Below are 13,288 nucleotides of genomic sequence, written 5' to 3'. Positions count from 1 at the left end.
AAAAAGAAAGATTCAAGTGGAATTCCTTAACTTGTTCCTTAGCCTGAATCCAAATCTGGGGATCTTTCTAACTTCTGGCCAACTCCAGAGGTCAAGGTAGCAGTGGTCACCATGATCAAGCATAGTACACGAGTGACAGGAGAGACAAGGAAGAGCAGAGACAGGGCTCCATGTACAGATGTGAGTGCTTTGCACACAGTGAACCCACCACAAACAAATTTAAAAAGTTGTCCTTGTTTTCTTAGAAACAGCAACTACCACAAGGGATATAAATTTATAAAACTGCCTATCTCCAGCATTTAATGAGAGCATGGCTTCAGTTTTATGTCTCGCTAAATTAATTGACTTAAATATCCTCTATTTTTCCAGCCTCCATTTTGTCCTTGCCTTTATAATCATCAGTTTAAAGTGCTCAGTTTATTAAACCACTTTTATTTCTGTGATTAAGAAGTCAAAGCATTAAAAAAAAAAAAAGAAGTCAAAGTATTGGAAACAAGAGAGACTGATTTTTAGGTACTTACAGGACCTGTACATTTCATTTACCAAACTTGCTAAATCAGCAAAAATAAAAAAAAATTTTAATCAAAGTCCTGATGGCCAGCACTGAATCTTCAAACTATTTTACTACCAAATAAGATGATTATTTGCTAACTTGATCAGTAAAAGGAAGTTTTAATTCAAAAATAAAAGTATCTCTAGATGTGTTTGTGTCCACTTTAATGAGTATGATTTGGCCTCACTTTATATGATATAATACATCAATACATTTGAGTTGTCTTTAGAGTAATTAAATCAGGACTTTGACTTGACTTCATGGATAAAATCCATACAATCAACCTGGCCTATTAAGTTCTGTAGCACAAATATTAATTGAGAACCTTCCCTACACAAGGCCAACTAGCTATTAGTTTAAAAGGATAGGAACCAGTTCAAGAGCATTTTGGTTTTATTTTCCATGTGGATCTGTAAACTTTTGCTTTTTATTGTAAAGATGTACTTACTTTCAATTCTTTTGATCAAATTGGGTGTAGCCTGGGAAACATTTTGAAAATCTACAATTCCACCTGACTAGTAGCACTCAGAATAGTTTCAGTGGCTTGAGAAAATAGAAAAGAATATCTAGTAGGAACAGCACAGAGAAAAAAAATTAAAATAAACCTGCCCATAAAAACAGAGGGGTTGGGATGCCTGGGTGGCTCAGGGGTTGAGCATCTGCCTTCAGCCCAGGGCATGATCCAGGGGTCCTGGGATCGAGTCCCCGATCCCCTGGGATCAGGCTTTCCTCAGGAAGCCTGCTTCTACCTCACCTTCTGCCTATGTCTCTGCCCCTCTGTGTCTCTCACAAATAAATAAATTAAATATTAAAAAAAAAATAGAGGGGTTGTAATTTACAGCCTCCACAAGTAATTTACCTACACCCCCTTCTTCCTCAGCATTCTCACTGCAAAGAGAGAAATAGGAATGATGGGATGAAGAGCAGTGCCTGAAACCAGTATTAGCAGCTCTGTAGAAAACCTTGAGATTTTGCGACCCAAATATTCATCTCCCGACTCAAAGACAGCTCCTGAAAGCGAGCCATGCATGAGACGAGGTGCCATCCAAAGAAAAACAAATACACACAGAGAAAAGCCAACAAATACACACACACACACCCCAAAAAATCCTTTCACTGACGTGGGATGAGAAGCTGATAAACAAATTCTAGTTCATACTTGGTAAGCATATATCAGAATTAACCCACTTCTCTTAGTCATAGAGACTTTTGAGACTAACTAGTTAAACCATTATTTTCTTTATAGAATTCAAAAAAAAAATGTTGCTTACCAACACAACCTGCCCGTCTGTCGCGTTGGCAGTCTGTAGGAAATTTTAAGTACTTCCTCAAGCATTTATTTCAGTGGTAACTGCATTTAAATGTTGGGGGATGGAGAGAAAAGCTCTTTTATGCCATCTACTGAATCCCACTGAAATTACATAGTAAATACAGACATATTTTCTTCTAGTCACATATTAGAATAAGGTCTGGTGTGTTAATCGACCTATATTTACATAGAATTTGGGGGGCTCTGTATTTCACTATAGTCAGCTCACTATTGTCCACTAAGGAAGCGAGGGAGGTGATGTTAACAAACCACAGATGACTACTGGCTGAATTCAAAATGCATATGGTTGCAGCTGTGCTGATGGAGGTAGAAGTACAGGTCCAGACATATCCCAAGTGCTTTACCTTTACTTTTCTCCTTGCCTCTTGATCAGTCCACTATTAAGAGTGACCAAGAGAGGAAAGAGGGTGGGGTTCAAGATCAAAGTTCTGCTAAAACTCATAAAGAGGGAAGCTTATTCATGTGTTGATATAGAATGGATGCTAATCATGTCTCCTTTTTTAGACAAGTTGGTTTTCAGAGAAAATCTGGTGCTCAAAGTTTTTTCCATTGATATTTTCAAACTTTCTTCAAAAAAGTGATTTTTCAAGACTCCATTTGAAAAAACATGCTATCGAACAATCTCTTTCGTGCGATAAGGTCTATAACATCTCCTTTGGGTTAGTTAGCTGCACACTCAAGAAATCCATTCTGACAGCTCCACTCTTTTAAAATAACAAAAAGCAACAACAAACAGGCAAACAAAGCTAAGCAATGACAACTGTGCCAAAAATTTGTCCCTAGCCTAGTATTACATGATGTGCAGTAATAGATTGGATACATTTTTTTTTTTTTGCTGTAATCAACTTTTTCTTCCACAGTCAGCAAGGCCAGCTTCCCTCTCTGTTGCTCTCTCTGTTTCCCCCCATCCCCTCATAATTTGTTTAATAGGGGAAATGTGTCTATAAATATATTTCTGAAACTGAAAGCATGAACTTCCTTCTCCTCCATGTCAACCATTCCTTCCCTCAGACCCCTAATGAGGGTCGTCTTTTTTTTTCTTCAAAGATTTTTTTATTTACTTATTCATGAGAGACACACAGAGAGGCAGAGACATAGGCAGACGGAGAAGCAGGCTCTCCACAAGGAGCTTGATGTGGGACTCAATCCCAACCCAGGGATCATGCCCTGAGCCAAAGGCAGACGCTCAACCACTGAGCCACCCAGGTGTCCCAAGGTCATCTTTGACTAAGAAATTCAGCTCCTGGCTTCCAAAGGTATTTGACTTTGTGAACCAGGTCTAGAGAGGGAAGCCCACAGGGCAGTAAATAAAGCATTTGAGAGCTCAGAAGTTCTGTGCTTCCCTTTAGACTCCTCCCCACCACTCTGAGTTACACACCTGCCTCTTTCTTCTCTATTGTGGATGAACACACACTTGTAATCCTGTATACTTGTAATCATACTTTGATCTACATGTCCTAAAAAAAACTTTAATTCTCAGAGAATATGGTTTCCTTGCAAAATTTTAAATATTTTATTTAACCTAATAGGTCCAAGATATTATTTCAACATGCAATCAATGTAAAAATTACTAATGAGGTATTTTGTATGTGCTTTATCCTAAGTCTTCAAAATCCAGTGTGTGTTTTACACCTACAGCACATTTCATTTGGAATACCCACATTTCAGGTAGCCAATGGTCACAGTGGGCTGGTGGCTACCATATGAGAGAGCCCAGTTCTAGATGAAGTCATGCAAATGAGGACAAGCCTAAGTCTAGTTAATATCAGCCCAGAGAACTAACTCCAAATAGAGCTTCCATGTCTTAGACTCTAGGCACTCCTCACCTACTCTCAATAGCAGTTCTTGCCCACCCCACACCCAGGCATTTCTTTTTGGACCTAGGGCATTATAAATATCCTGCCAATTAGATATGACCTATAGTTGTTTTCTTCTTTCTTAAACAAAAGCTTTATTGAGATATAATTCACATACCACAAAAAAGTTCACCTACTGAAAGTATATAATTCAATGGCTTTAAGTATATTCACAGAATTGTGCAACCATTAATGCAATCAATTGAGAAATTTCATCACCCTAAAGAGGTAGACCACACTCTCTCACTGTCACTCTCTACTGCATATGCCCCAGCCTTAGAAAACCACAATACATTGTACTAATCCCTGTAGGACATTTCATGTAAATGGAATCCAAATGTGCTTCTTTGTAATTGGTTTCTTTCACTTAGTTTGATGTTTTCAAGGCTTATCCATGTTAGGCTGGTATCAGTGTTTCATTTTTTTATTGCTAACTAATTTCCCATTGTATGGATACACTACATTTTATTATCTGTTAGTTGATGGACAATTGGGTTGCCTACACTAAATGACTTTTATGAATAATGCTGTGAACATTTGTGTACAGGTTTTCCTATAGATGTATTTTCTCTTGGGTATATACTTAGGGGTAGAATTGCTGCATCATATGGCAACTATGTTTAGTGTTTTGGAAATTTCTAGGCTGTTGCCAAAGAAGCTGTACCAATCACACACCCACCAGTGGTATGTAAGTCTTCTAATTTCTCCACATCCTTGCTAACACTTGTTATTATCTGACTTTTATTATAGCCTTCTTAGTGGGAATGAAGTGGTATCTCATTACAGCTTTATTTTGCATTTCCCTAGTGCCTAATGATGTGGAGCATCTTTTTATGTGCAGATATTGGCCTTTTGTATATCTTCTCTGCAACCTTGCTGAACTTGTTTCTTAGTTCTAATTAGTTTTTTAGCAGATTCCTAAATATTTTCTACAAACAAGATTATATCATCTGCAAAGTATCTTTCTTTCCAATATAGCTGCCTTGTATAGCATGTTCTTGCCTAATTGTCATGGCTAGCATATTCCCAGGATAATGTTGAATAGAAGTGGTGAGAGCAGACATCCTCATCTTGCTCCTGATGTTTGGGGAAAGCTTTGAGTATTTCACCATTAAGTATGATATTAACTATGAATACTTAATTGATACTTTTTACTAGGTTGAAGAAGTCCCCCCTGCCCAGTCCTTGTTTGTTGAGTGCTTTAATCAAGAAGGGGTAGAGAGTATGGTTTCTTAATCAAGAAGGAAGAGGACAGTGCTATGACCACAGTGCCCTGCTTTAGAAGGGGTGCCTCTTCTTCCTTCCTGCCCTTCCTACTTTTCTCATACCACCATTCTTCCTACCCATCTGACCCTAGAACTCAAATCATGTCCCATCAAGCCAGCTGGGAATGAAAAATGGCATCATTTGGACATTTGCCTTATAATTAATTCTGCCTTAATTGCTCAAAGTTTTCCAGACAAAGTTTTGAAACTGCCACCTGAGAAAATTATAGGCCAAGGCCAGCCTTGCCTCTAGCTATTTACCTGATGGGAGGTTCCCTCTTTCAGTTTCATAAAATATCAACAAGACCTTTGTACACTGTCTTGGTTGGAGTTTTTTTACTGTTGTCTTAGGATAAACTTTTGAAAGGAATGAATAGGTTAAAGGGCATAGAACTTTATGTTCTTGATGCATAACTGCCAGTGCTCTCCAGTCAGTTTGTGCCAATCTACCTGCCTCCATGGATATCAGAGTACTCACATTCTCCACAAAAGTGGCATTTTGGAGACAATTTCATACATGAAGAGTGATATCTCATTATTGTTTCATTTTTATTTTCTTTTATTATAAGTGTCTCTGATGGTGTTTCATGTTTATTTGCAATCTGTATCTTTTAGTGAATTACCTGTTCACATTATTTGCCCATTTCTCATCAGGGTTATGTTTTTACTTTTTAATTATACATTCTCTTTTATGTTACTGACACCAACCCTCTGTTAAACTTTTTGGAAACATCTTCCCCCATTGTTTACTTTTCATTTCATGATCTTTTGTACCAATAAATGCATACATATTTCTATAAACAAGTAAGTTGACTTTTTCTTTGCTATCACTATCATTCAGTTGTGTGCTGGTAAACGAGATTACTCACCATCACCACCACTCAAAAAAAGCCTGATTTCTAGCACTTGCCAGTATCTGCCCTGTAAATATTTCCATGATGACTTCTAGCTGCCAATTGACCTGCTTGCAAAATTCCTGAATATTTAACAATTAGCTCTCACAATCTATACAAACTCCATTGGACCACTGCTACTTTGCTTTTTGGTTTAAAAGTTCTTCTCTATAACAAGGTCAAACATATGTGAATGCATTCTTCTCAAGCATTAACTTTTCAATTACTTTAATTTTTATTATCCAAGTAATTAATGTTTACTGAGAAGAAATCAGAAAATATAAATCAATAAAAAGAAAAAAATTAAATCAACAATAATGTACCATATAGAGATACACCAGTATCATTTTTATAGCAACCATGCAGACTTTTTTTTATGTAAATGAGCATGATTTAGTCTCTTGATGCCTGCTGCCAAATTGTTGTTCAGAAAGTTTGTACCAATTTACACACACACACACTCAGAAGTCATAAGACTATGAATGCTGTTTTGTTATCAGCTCTTCTTAATTTATAACACATCATAAACACATCATAAATATCATGTCAGTAAATATCTGTCTACTGATGTGATGTGGGCCAGGAGCAAATGGTCAAGAAAGAATTCTTGAGACACTTTTGGTGCAAAAGGTGTTTTTATTAAAGCACAGGGGCAAGACACCCTGAGCAGGAAGAGCTGTACTGGGATTGTAAGGAAAGATTCATTTTATCCTTTTAATTGGGGGGGTAAAGAAACAGGAAGTTTCCAAAAGGGTTTTCCTATGTTAAAGGAGACTCCCTAGGATCCTGGAAATCTGCCTATTGTCAAGGTAAGGTTGTATTTTGCCTCTAGCAAAGCGTTAATATTAAGGCAGTTGTGAGTTCCTTGAAGAATGTCATACTCTGCCTGTATCAGGTATTTATCAGTGGGCTGCAAGTTGTAAGAAAATTTAACTTTATCTACATTTCTCTTGACTTTGTTCTCCTTACCATCATACATGCCTGCAATATCTGTAGATTTAGGTGAATTCCTCTTCTTGAGGTCCTCCAAATATTCTGACATTCCTGCACCTGCCAGGAGGTGACATTCTTTACTCACTTGGTAAGACTTCTGAGAACTCTGTAAGGTGTCAAGCCAACATTTCCAAGGGACTCTATTGGCTTCAAGCTTCATAAAGTCAACCTTACTTCCTAAAAGCTGTATGATCATATCTGATCTACGCACACCTCTCTCAAATATAACATTCCAGTTAAAGTCTTAGTAAAATAACAAATGTTTCCAGCGGTGCCCTGTTACTTGATGAACAGATTCTACTAATGCAAATAATTGTAATTGCCATGAAAGAAAGAACAGTCACTGAGAGTTTTGCATTTCAGGATTCAGGTAGAGAGAAAAGTTAAATGCTTCACATTTAACTCTCAGGTAGAGAGAAAAGTTAAATTTGTTCACAAAGGAATATTTTATCATATTTCTGTATATCAGGGATATCTTAGAGAAAATTTCCTTAATCTAATGAACCAGCAATGTTTCAAACAAGAGTCGCAAAAATGATATCTTCCTCAACTTATTTAGTTCCCCGTTACTCATTCTCATTCAGTTTGCAGGTTTTTTTAGTTAGTCTTGGAAATTCTTACCCATTTTAGTTTTATGATTTTAAAGATGTAAAAAAAAACCCTGTATTTGTCAAAAGTCCTTTTAATGAATCTCCTTGATTCATTAAATTCATTCATTGATTCATTCCGTATCCCATGAAACATGTTTTACAAGAGAATAAGAACAATAACTATATATGACAAAGGCTTAAATATGGACACAGTGAAAAATCTGATAGGATAGTTCATTATAATAAAGCTGATAAGGAAATTCTGTTATTTCCATGACACATAACACTTCAAGAATCAGAATATCAAGTACTGGCCTTATACCAAAACATATGAAAACTTCAGGAATTTCAGATAATCTCTAGAATAGCTGTAGCATTTACCCAAGCAATATAACCTAAGGTTTATCATTATTTGTTTAACACTGCTTCTAAAGTAACTTAACATACGAAATAAAAAAGGCCTAATTAGTCAAAAAGATTTCATTTACAATTAAAATCTTGGAGAAGTTTGTTTAAAACCTCAGAAAGTTATAAAGCAGATGCCTAAATAGGATTACAGATTATTACAAACTTAATTATTTATTTAACCAAGGTGGTAATAAAAGATTCCAAAGGCAAATATGTTGTTATATAGTTGTTAGCAAAACTTACCTCCCTTAATATTGAGAAGTTTTAACCATCTTAAGTAATCAAAGGTCTAATAAAGACAAAATATAAAAGTTTTGGTTTTCCAGGCAGACAAAAGAGGGGAAAAAAACTTTGTTTACATTTTCTTATCAAAAGCAGACCAAGAATACAAGAAAACCTTTCCTTTTTAAGAGTGTCAATCATACCAGTGTACATTTTAAAAGATTTTATTTATTGATTGATTGATTGATTGATTGATTTAGAAGGAGAGCGCACCCACAAGCAGGGGTAGAGGCAGAGGGAGAGAGAGAACTCCACCAGACCCCACACTGATTATAGAGCCCAATGGGAGGCTCAGTTCCACAACCCTGAGATCATGACTAGAGCTGAAATCAAGAGTCAGACACAACCAACTGAGTTATCCAGGCACCCCAGGATACCAGTGTACTTTTAAAATCTATTCATTTCAACCTTAGTCCTGACTGCACATAAAATTCCTTTCCAAAGTTTTCCCTTATAACCCTTCTACAACTTTCTTTTTCATTCATATTTTGTCCTAAGCCTTTTCTGTCCAAACAACTAGTCTCATTTTAGGACAAAATTACTTTCATCTCAACAAAAGGTATTTCCATTCTTTATATCTTTCTCATATAAATCCTACTTTTCTACATACAGAGTTGCTTTCCTTATTTCCATCAATCTTAATAACATTTAGCAGAATTTTAACTCTTAGGAACCTAAGTCTCCATTGAAAACCAAGTAGGTTACTACTTGTGAACTGCCTGTTCACAAGTAGGTTACAATTGTGAACTGCCTGTTACACCAGAATTCTTTAGATTTGACATTTATGAGTATGATGAAGTTTTGGAATATAGTTGAGGTTCAGAATCGATGACCAACAAAGAATTCTTGAGATGTCTTTTGTTCAAAATGGTGGTTTTATTAAAGCATGGGGACAGAACCTGGGGGCAGGAAGAATGGCTGTCCCCACCTGTGAGGGGTGGCTGATTATATGCCTGGGAGTTGGGAGGGGTTTAAGGATAGTGTACTCTCTAAGGAATTTTGGAAGCAAGGTTTCTAGGACCTTGATGGGGTTAGCTAATGTTGGGAAAGGTCATTTATTACTGTCTAATAAAACCTGAGTCATGAGACCCTTCGGATGGATATTGGTGGGCCATGTGCTTGGAGGGGAGGATGATTGCCAACATGTATCTTGGGGGTTTAGAGATAAAAGAAATTTCTAAAGGAAATTTTATATGTTAAAGTAGGCTTACAGGCTCCTGGGGGTTGGGCTTAGATTGCCTTCTGCCCTTAGCAAAGTATGAACATTGAGGCAGTTAAGTCCGTAGAGGAATGTCCCTTTGCCTGTTTCAAGGACTTGTCAATGTGTTGCCACTGGCTCATGCTTGTCCTCAGCTGTGTTCCCCCAACAAGTAGATTTCATGATTTTTAAAAAACGTGTTTTTCCATAGTACAATCTTTTAATAAAGCACAAAGCCTTTTACCAACAGATGCAAATATCCTCAGCTTCTCTGCAATACGAAGCCAAAAGCATACACCTATATTCCATCATCAATGCTTTAGTGTTTTATCCTATTTGGAAAAGACTTACATGTCCAACAAATTCAATCCAATTCACCATCCAAGCAAAACTTTAAGGCTTCAGGTTACCAAAGACTTTGATAGCTATCTTAACAATTACCCATGAAAACTATGACACAGACAAAATTAAGTATCATTTTAAGTCATCTTTTTGCTGACAAATTGTAAAAGAAATAACAGGAGCTTATTTGACTTTAGTAAACCTTGGTAGAATTAAAGTTTCATACATAATGCTGGTAACTCTAAAGATAGGTCTATCTTAATTAAACTTAACAAACTTAAATTAATTGAAATACCAAATACCTTCCACTTGGCTCCACTTAAAAGTCAGTCAATGTGTTCCCCATTGTCAATTTTTACTTGGGACACCAGTGGGGTAATCTGAAGTGGGTGGTTTAAGTCCAAGTGGGTGCTCTCTGCTCCTTGATAGCAATGGTAGAAGGAGGAGCCAAAGGCATTGGAGGCACCCAGGATGATATTGGAGCCAGTTGTGCAAGTCACAACCAAGCTAGAGCAGAATCAGGAAGGGGAGGAAAGGGGAGGACAGAAGAGGTAAGGTGCTGCCAGCAAGGTTGGAGGTAGATAAAAGCCCAGAGGGCAGAGGAAGTAGACTCCCTGTCCTAAAGCTTATCAGCTTGGACAGGTGAAAGACATGTTTTCTTTCTACCAAGTGAAAATAGGAGTCCACATCAGGACAGAGGGACTTCCCTTGAAACAAAAGGAGTTTGGCAGCTGCTTGGGAATATTCCTTAAAGTTCCCATCCTGAGGTAGACTAGCCAGAGACAAATGGCTCCAATCATAGCCATTTACCCAGAAAATGAATGAGAGAGAAGCTCCCACACACAAGAGTAACCAGGGTGTATTAGGAGGAGGAACAGTGAGAGAGTCATGTCCTCTTTGTGAGGGATCGCCTGTGATTCCTCCAACAGCTTGGATTTATTAGGAGGAGGGAGGCCTGTTTAGGACTAAGGAGTACTGGGGCCATACAGTGTTAGGAAAGGACCATTACTAAGAAAATCCCCCCAAACTCCCAGGTGGTGTCCCATGCAGGATACATCAGAGGTTCCTAGTGTCAAAGCAACTGGGGGCATCCTTTGAACTAAATCACTATGAACACTGCCTTGTCCTGTAGGAAAGATGCTGGCCTTTGCCCCTGCTTCCCCATTGCATGCTAGGTTACAAATGGCACTGGTGAATGGGCCAAGTAAAACCCACCATTTTATCCCATGGAAATCACTAGAAAAACTTTACAAGGGTAAATAGCCCAATATTGTGATTTAAGTAGTTAGTAGAGACAGAAAACATTGACAGAAAACAGTTAAAATAGAAATCCATCATGGGGGCATCTGGGTGGCTTAGTCAGTTAAGTGGCTGCCTTCAGCTCAGGTCATGATCCCAGGGTTCTGGGATCGAGCCCCACATTGGACTCCTTTTTCATCGGGGAGCCTGGCTTCTCTGTCTCCCTCTGCCTGCTGCTCCCCCTGTTCGTGTTACTCTCTCTTTATCTCTATCTCTGTGTGTCAAATAAATAAATAAAATCTTTTAAAAAATTAAGAAATAAAGAAAAAAATTTTCATGGTCTAAGTGACATTCCAACACTTGTAGTCTTTCCAGCCGACTTCCCTAGGAAGAGGTTCCCCAGTTGGGTTTTAATTCATCTGATACAGTTTTTGGCCAGCTCCTACTGGAGGTCTCATAGTCAAAAGTGGCTAGACCAGAGATGTGAAGGGGATCACATTAGACCAGTGAGGAAGAAAACACACACAGGAGTCAAGGTCAGCAGCCATCCTAGTAACTTAGCTGCCCTGTGCTCAAGAAAGACAACTTTGTAAAACAGTAAGAACAAAGGGAGAGCATCAAGTTTCTGGGTCTTATTACCATTCTGGCCAGAGTACTAGCCTCCAGGTGAAAGGCAGTCTTTTGCTCCCTCCCATAGAGTAGCCACAGGATAGAGGATTGCAGCCTGAGTGATCAACATGAAAGTGCTCCAATAAGACCACACTCCTTAAAAAGCTCCTGAAATGAAAGTAAAGGAAGAGAAGAGGAACTACTTACTAAATTTGCATCTAGGCTTAGAATCCAGATGAGAAGACTCAGGTTACATACTGGGCACCAAGATGATGTGATGTGGGCCAGCAGCAAAAGTTCAAGAAAGCATTGTTGAGATGTTTTTGGTACAGAAAGGTGTTTTTCTTAAAGCTCGGAGACAGGACCTTTGGGCAGGAAGAGCTGCACTGGAATTGTGAGGAAGGATTGATTATATACTTTCAAGTTGAGGGGGTGGTAAAGACAAAGGAAATTCCCAAAAGGATTTTCACATGCTGAAGAAGACTTACTAGGATCCTGGAGTTCTGGCTAATGTAAAGCTAAGGCTGCATTTTGCCTGTGGCAAAGTATTAACATTAAGGCAGTAGTGAGTTCCTCGAGGAGTGTCTTACTCTGCCTATTTCAAGTATTTGTCAATAGGCTGCAAGTGGTAAGGAAATTTAATTTTATCTACCTTTTTTGCCTTTATTCTTCTCATCATCTACAACTTTATTATTGGCTAAATAATATTCTATTTTATTTACAATGCATATTTTAATTAACAATGTATTTAACCAATCTATTGTTGAGTATTCAAGTTATTTTCAATTTTTGCTATTATAAACAACACTGCAATAAACTGCATATTCATGCATATTCATACATTTCCTTAGGATGTGTATGAACAATTATTTCTTTAGTATATATTCCAGCGGGTGGGGGCACCTGGGTGGCTCAGTTGGTTGAGTGTCTGACTCTTGATTTCAGATTAGGTCATGATCTCATGGGTCATGGGATTGAGCCCCACCTTGGGCTCCACACCCATGGGGAGTCTGCTTGAGATTCTGTTGCCTTCCCTCTGCCTCTTCCCCCACTTGCACATACATGCACTCTCCCTCTCTCTCTGTCTCTCTCTCAAATAAATAAATAAAATCTTTAAAAAAAAAAAAAAAGGATATACTCCATGAAGTGGACTTTCTTAACCAATGGATGTAAATCTGTGTCATTATTCTCTGCATCTTCTATTACTATGAATGATATATCGTTTCTATGATTATTTAATCCAAATTTAGAATAGAATTCTAAGTTGCTCATCCTACAGAAGTGGGAGTCGGTGTGGAGCTTTGGGGAAGAGCCAGAGGCAGCTGTAGCTGGAGTGTGGTGGTCAGGGAGAGAGAGGAAAGAGATGCACAGGTGAGTTCAGAGCAGGAGGAGAGCAGACCATGATAACAGGTCATGAGGAGCTCAGCTTTTGTTCTAATTGTAAGAGGAGCTCATTAGAAAGTTTTAAAAAGGGGAGAGCTTGATATAACTTGCACTTTAAAAACAATCTCTCCAATTGCTTTTTGGAGAATATGTGAGGAAAAAGTAAAAGTAAGGTCAGTTAGGAGGCCAGCGGTCGTACAAAGGACAAGTATTGGTGGCTTAGTCAAGATGTCAGGGACTCTGCTGCAGGTTTCAGGATGGACTATACACACTCTTCTCTCATAATATGTGTACATAGGGAGGAAAATGTCAAGGGCTGTACCACTGCCTGTGGGGCATTAATGTCT

This window comes from Vulpes lagopus, chromosome 4, assembly GCF_018345385.1.
Source record: "Vulpes lagopus strain Blue_001 chromosome 4, ASM1834538v1, whole genome shotgun sequence".
NCBI lineage: Eukaryota > Metazoa > Chordata > Mammalia > Carnivora > Canidae > Vulpes > Vulpes lagopus.
Note: the sequence above shows the minus strand (reverse complement) of the source record.